A 7,259-nucleotide genomic window follows, 5' to 3' on the forward strand; every position below is an offset into this window, starting at 1 on the left:
TCCCTGTTTATTTTTTAAAAAAGATTATTGATTGATTTTTTTAATGGGGGAGGGACTCCCCTGTTTTCCCTGTGCTCTGAATATGTTTCTATTTTTATATTTTTTTAAGATTTTATTTATTTATTTGACAGAGAGAGAGAGATCATAAGTAGGCAGGCAGAGAAAGAGAGGGAAGCAGGCTCCCCACTGAGCAGAGAGTCCAATGCGGGGCTTGATCCCAGGACCCTGAGACCAGGACCTGAGCTGAAGGCAGAGGCTTAGCCCGCTGAGCCACCCAGGTGCCCCTCTTTATTGGTTTATTTGACAGAGTGAGCAAGAGAGAGCACCAGCAGGGGAGAGGAGCAGAGGGAGAGGGAGAAGCAGGCTCCCCCCCGCTGAGCAGGGAGCTTGACAATGGGCTGGATTCCAGGACCCTGGGATCATGATCCCAGCCAAAGGCAGAGGCTTAACGCACTGATCCACCCAGGCGCCCAACTTTTTAAGAGCTAAAAGTAATATATTACTTCGGGAGAAGATTGTAACTTTTTTTTTTTTAAAGATTTTATTTATTTATTCGACAGAGAGAGCTCACAAGTAGGCAGAGAGGCAGGCAGAGAAAGAGGGGGAAGCAGGCTCCCCACCGAGCAGAGATCCCGATATGGGGCTCGATCCCAGGACCCTGGGATCATGACCTGAGCCGAAGGCAGAGGCTTTAACCCACTGAGCCACCCAGGTGCCCCAGAAGATTGTAACTTTTAAAAGTTTTATTTAAGTAATGTCTACACACAATGTAGGGCTTGAATTTACAACCCTAAGATGAAGAGTCCTGTGCTCTTCTGACTGAGCCAGCCAGGCATCCTGTAATATTTTAAAAAAATTGTTTAAAGGGGTATCTGAGGGGCACCTGGGTGCCTCAGTCGGTTAAGCATCTGCCTTCGGCTCGGGTCATGGTCCTGGGGTCCTGGTATCGAGTCCTGCATTGGGCTCCCTGCTCAGCAGAGTCTGCTTCTCCCTCTTCCTCTGCCTGCTGCTCCCCCTGCTCATTCTCTTTCTTTCTCTCCATCAAATAAATAAATGGAATCTTAGGGGAAAAAAAAGATAAAATCTATTTTAAAAATTAAAAAAAAAAAAGGGGGGGTGCCTGGAGGCACCTCAGTGGCTCAGTTGTTAAGTGTCTGCCTTCGGCTCAGGTCATGATCTCCGGGTCCTGGAATCAAGCCCTGCCTCCGGCTCCCTGCTCAGCTGGAAGCCTGTTTCTCCCTCTCCCACTCCCCTGCTTGTGTTCCCTCTCTCCCTGTGTCTCTCTCTGTCAAATAAATAAATAAAATCTTAAAAAAAATAAAAATTTTTAAAAAGGGGTGCCTGGCTGCCGCAGTTGGTAGAATGTGCAACTCTTGATCTCAGGGTTGTGAGTTCAAGCCCCACACTGGGTGTAGAGATTACTTAATAAATTAATTACAAATCTTCTAAAAAATTTAATTTTTTAAAGTGAGCTTAATGCCCAGTGTGGGCTGAACTCACAACCCAGAGATCAAGAGTTGCATGCTCCACCAACAGAGCTGGCCAGGTGCCCCAGATTGCAACACTTTTTTATTTTTTATTTTTTAAAGATTTTATTTATTTATTTGACAGACAGAGATCACAACTAGGCAGAGAGGCAGGCAGAGTGGGAGAGAGGAGGAAGCAGGCTCGCCGCTGAGCAGAGAGCCTGATGCGGGACTCGATCCCAGAACCCTGAGATCATGACCTGAGCTGAAGGCAGAGGCTTTAACCCACTGAGCCACCCAGGCACCCCCAACACTTTTTAAATAAAGATTTATTTGTTTATTGTAGAGAGAGGGGAGGGGCAGAGGGAGAGACTCTTTAAAGCAGACTCCCCACTGAGCATGGAGGCTGACACAGGACCATTACCACCTGAACTGAAATCACAAGTAGGACACTTAACCAACTAAGCCACTCAGGCGCTCCAGATTGTAACATTTTTAATAGGATATTCAGTGCAAAGATTCTCCTCTCTTCTCAGATTCCCAACTTCCTTCCCAAAGCGAAAAACAATGACCAGACATTTTTGTAAACTTTCAGAGCTATTCTTTGTGTAGTCAAGCCCCCAGCTCTTATTTCTATCTTACATTGTTCCTTTTGTCCCCTTTCCCCGCTTTATAGGGGAGCATAGTGTAGGCCCTCTTTTGGACCTAACATTACTTCATTTAACCATCTATTTTGAAGTTGATTCCATTTGTGTGTGTGTTTATATAACATTGTTTTAACATCATTCAACTTATTCAATCTTTTATTGTTGGAATTTTAGATTGTTTCCAGTCTTACTATATACTTAACTACTGCAGTGAGCATTTTGGACATATATATATTAAAAAAAAAGATTTTATTTATTTGTCAGAGAGAGACAGTGAGAGAGGGAACACAAGCAGAGGGAGTGGGAGAGGGAGAAGTAGGCTTTCTGTGGAGCAGGGATCCCGGTGTGGGGCTGAATCCCAGGACCCTGGGATCGTGACCTGAGCCAAAGGCAGATGCTTAACACTGAGCCACCCATGCGCCCCCTTTTTGGACATTTATCTTAACTAGAGGTTGAAAATCGGATCCCCATAGCTCTGAGCCACCCAGGCGCCCCTTTTTTGGACATTTATCTTAACTGGAGGTTGAAAATCGGATCCCCATAGCTATATCTGGCTGAGTACTTTTTTTCCCTTTGGAGGGCCCACTCACTGTGTTAAATAGCATTTTCTTTTTCTCTTTTAAAGATTTATTTATTTTTAGAGAGAAGGAGAGAGAGAGCACAAGTGGGGTGGGGTGGGGGACGAAGAAGGAGAGCGGACTCTGCACTCAGCATGGATCCTGATACAGTGCTCAATCTGAGGACCCTGAGATCATGACCTGAGCTGAAACCAAAGAGTCGGATGCTTAACCAACTGCACCACCCAGGTGCTCTAATATCAGACATTTTCTTTTTGTTTTATTTATTTATTTTTTATTTTTTTTAAATTTATTTATTTGTTAGAGAGAGAGAGAGCGAGCGAGCACAGGCAGACGGAGTGGTAGGCAGAGGCAGAGGGAGAAGCAGGCTCCCCGCCGAGCAAGGAGCCTGATGTGGGACTCGATCCCAGGACGCTGGGATCATGACCTGAGCCGAAGGCAGCCGCTTAACCAACTGAGCCACCCAGGCGTCCCAATATCAGACATTTTCAATAAAGATTTAGATTTTAAGCTGGAAACTCTATCAAACAGTGGGTTCACAATTCTGAAGGCAGAAATTCTGGCCCTGAGTAGTGGTCATTCCTTATTGATGGGTCTGGTACTCTCTAGTTTTATCATCTTTTCAGCTTCCTTTTGCTTTCTTTCTCCCCATTACATGACTCGCCTGTCTCCTGAGAACATTGGGTTTGCACCCTATTTTGTGCAACAATATAAAGCACTAAAGATGGTCATTCTCAAATATGCTTATCTTGTGCCTTCACCACCTTGTGCTCATGAGGGGAATCTGGGATTCTGCTATTTTCTTCTTACTGGAAACCAAGTATAGCAAGGTTTCCACACATTTGAGAATGGAAAAGGATAGGAAACCCATGAGATCTAAAATACAAATTGAGGGGTGCCTGAGTGGCTCAGTAGGTTAAAGCCTCTGCCTTTGACTCAGATCATGATCTCAGGGTCCTGGGATCAAGCTCCACATCAGGCTCTCTGCTCAGCGGGGAACCTGCTTCCCTCTCTCTCTCTTCCTGCCTCTCTGCCTACTTGTGATCTCTCTCTCCCTGTCAAATAAATAAATAAAATCCTTAAAAAAATAAAATAAAAATTGACACTCTAACTTTGGGGATTGTCAATCATGGGATGAGTCTTTAGTTTGCTGCCTTTTTGGAATCATCTCCCCATGTCAGGTTGCTTTATGGCTCTAGGCAAACTTGTTCTCTTTTTTCCCCTTCTGAGAGGAATTTACTGATTCATAAAATTATCAGGTATTGCTATTAAGTGCATCTCATCTTTCTCTTTCAAAGCTGATTACAGCTTTGCCCAGCCCTCGGAGAAGCCATGCTATTGTTAGTAAAGGATGACGTTATTTTATCAAAAAATTTTTAACGATTTTATTTACTTGACAGAGGGAGAGAGAGAACACAAGCAGGGGGAGTGGCAGAGGGAGAGGAAGAGAAGCCTGCTCCCTGCTGAGCAGGGAGCCTGATATGTGATTGGATCCCAGGACCCTGGGATCATGACCTGAGCCCAAGGCAGATGCTTAACCGACTGAGCCACCCAGGTGCCCCTGTTTTATCAACTTTTATTTGATATTTGTTTTGCCTTCCACATTAGAGGTGACTTCTTGGATAGCTACTCACTTCCACCTGAGCTCTCAGGGTCTTTGGAGTCTAAACGACCCAAGTGCAAAATCTTTTTTTTTTTTAAGACTTTATTTATTTTTAAGATTTTATTTATTTATTTGAGAGAGGAAGGGAGAGAGCGAGAGAGCACGATTGGGGGAACAGATGGACCCAGAGGGAGAGGGGCAACAGACTCCCCGGCAGAGCAGGGAGCCCGACTCTGGGCTCAATCCCAGGACCTCAGGATCATGACCTGAGCCGAAGGCAAACATTTAACTGACTGGGCCACCCAGGCACCCGCCACGTGCAAAATCTTGAGGTTAATTTGACCTTCTGCACAGGCCTCATAGTAAGCCTGCTCCTTAGTTTGATTTGAAATGGTGGTGTCCTGGCTGGCTCGGTCAGAAGAGCATGCAACTCTTGATCTCAGGGTTGTGCGTTTGAGCTGCATATTGGGTGTAGAGATTACTCAAATGAATAAAACTTAAAAAAAATTTTTTTGGAGGTGCTGGGTGGCCCCGCATTGGGCTCTCTGCTCCATGGGAAGCCTGCTTCTCCCTCTCCCACTCCCACTGCTTGTATTCCCTCTCTTGTTTTCTCTCTCTGTCCAATAAATAAATGAAATCTTAAAAAATATTTTTTTCTTTTTGAGGATTCCTGGGTGGCTCAGTTGGTTAAGGATCTGCCTTGGGTCCAGGTCATGATCCCTGGTATGGAGCCCCACAATGGGCTCTCTGCTCAGCGGGGAGCATGCTTCTCCCTCTCCCTCTGCCTGCTACTCCCCCTGTTTGTGCTCTCTCTTTGTCACATAAATAAATAAAATCTTTATTTATTTATTTTAAAAAATATTTTATTTATTTATTTGTCAGAGAGAGAGAGAGAACAAACAGGCATAGTGGCAGGCAGAGGCAGAGATAAGAAGCAGGCTCCCCGCCAAGCAAGGAGCCCCATGTGGGACTTGATCCCAGCACCCTGGGATCATGACCTGAGCCAAAGGCAGCGGCTTAACCAACTGAGCCACTGAGGCACCCATAAATAAAATCTTAAAAGAAATTTTTTTTTTTAAATGTTGGTGGTGTAACATTTTCTTTCTTCCTCCCCACCCCCCTACTATTTTCTTATTTCCTTTCCTCTCTTTCAGCATTTGGTCTGCCCCTTGCATTTAACAGTGACAGACTTCTTGTTATTTCTATCTCACATTGTTTCTAATACACCCCTCACTCCCACCCAGGGGAACTGGAATCCCCAAGCTGTATTTTTCACTTTGGGAAGCTGTTCCTCTTCAGATGACTCCAGTGAACTGGAGTTACCCAATAAAACTTAACTGATATTAAGGCCAGAACTGACACCTAAAGGGCTTGAACAAGGTTCAATAATAACCCTGTATTTGCTTTCTCTTAATTTCCTTCTCCTTATTTTGTCTTATTCCCTGCCAGAGCTCTTCTGGGTTTTTTGTTGTTAGTGGTGGTGGTGGTTGGAAATTGGTAATTTTGGAAATTTACAGACATAACACAGGATAAAATAGTTTAATGAACTCCTGTATTCCCATCACCTAATCTCAGTAATTATCAACATTTTGTGCTCGCTTTGGCAGCACATATACTCAGTAATTATCAACATTTTGCCAGTCTTGTTCCATTCCATATATTGTTTCCAATTTTTATTATAAAAATAATTTTTTAGGGCGCCTGGGTGGCTCAGTCGGTTAAGCGTCTGCCTTCAGCTCAGGTCATGATCCAGGGTCCTGGGATCGAGCCCCACATCAGGCTCCCTGCTCAGCGGGGAGCCTGCTTCTCCCTCTCCCTCTGCCTGTTGCTCCCCCTGCTTGTGTTCCCTCTCTCTCTCTGTCAAAGAAATAAACAAAATCTTAAAAAAAAAAATAAGATAAGTATTTCCCTTTCTCATCTACCTTTCTTTAAAAAAAATTTTTTTTAAGTTTAAAGAACAATACGATGATTACCCATAAACCTACTACCCACACTAAACAATTGTTAATGTTTTCTCCTACTTGCTTCAATATACCTATGTGACCCATTTGAGAGTCTGTTGCATACATCATGACCTGTCATCCATAAATATTTCATGAGGCACCTCCTAAACAGCATTTTTCCTACATAACCACAATCCCATTATCACACTTAAGAAAATGTTTTTTTTAAGGTGTTTGTTTAACAGACAGAGATCACAAGTAGGCAGAGAGGCAGGTAGAGAGAGGGGGGGAAGCAGGCTCCCCGCTGAGCAGAGAGCCTGATGCGGGGCTGGATCCCAGGATCCTGGGATCATGACCTGAGCCGAAGGTGGAGGCTTAACCCACTGGGCCACCCAGGCACCCCAAGAAAACATTTTTAAAAAAATTTTTATTTAAGTAATCTCTACATATAACATAGGGCTCAAACTCCCAACCCCAAGATCGAGAATCGCACACTCTTCTGACTGAGTCAGCCAGGTGCCCCTCACACTTAAGAAAATTAACAATACTTTCTAATATTAGCTAGTATTCAGTTCACTGGATTTCCTCAATTGTCCCCAAAATATATAGCTACTTTTAAATTTTATTTTATTATTTTTAAAGACTCCCTGCTGAGCAGAGAGCCCAAGGCAGAGCTGGATCCCAGGACCCTGAGATCCAAAGGCTGATCTTAACTGACTGAGCCACCCAGGTGCCCCCTGGGATAGTTGTTTTGCAGACTATTCCACATTCTAAGTTCGTTGATTATCTCCTTATAATGTGATGTATTTAACTTATTCCTTTAGCCCTCACATATTTCCTGCACATTGCGAATTAGGTCGAAAGGTTGATAAGATTAAGATTAAACACTTTTGACAAAAATACTTAATAGACAATGCTATGTATTTATTTTATCTCATCAAGGACCACATAATGTCCGTCGTCCTGCTATTAGTGTTGCAAAGTTTGATCACTTGGGTAAGGTGGTGATTATCAGATCTCTC

Source organism: Martes martes, assembly GCF_963455335.1.
Source record: "Martes martes genome assembly, chromosome: 8".
Classification (NCBI taxonomy): Eukaryota; Metazoa; Chordata; class Mammalia; order Carnivora; family Mustelidae; genus Martes; species Martes martes.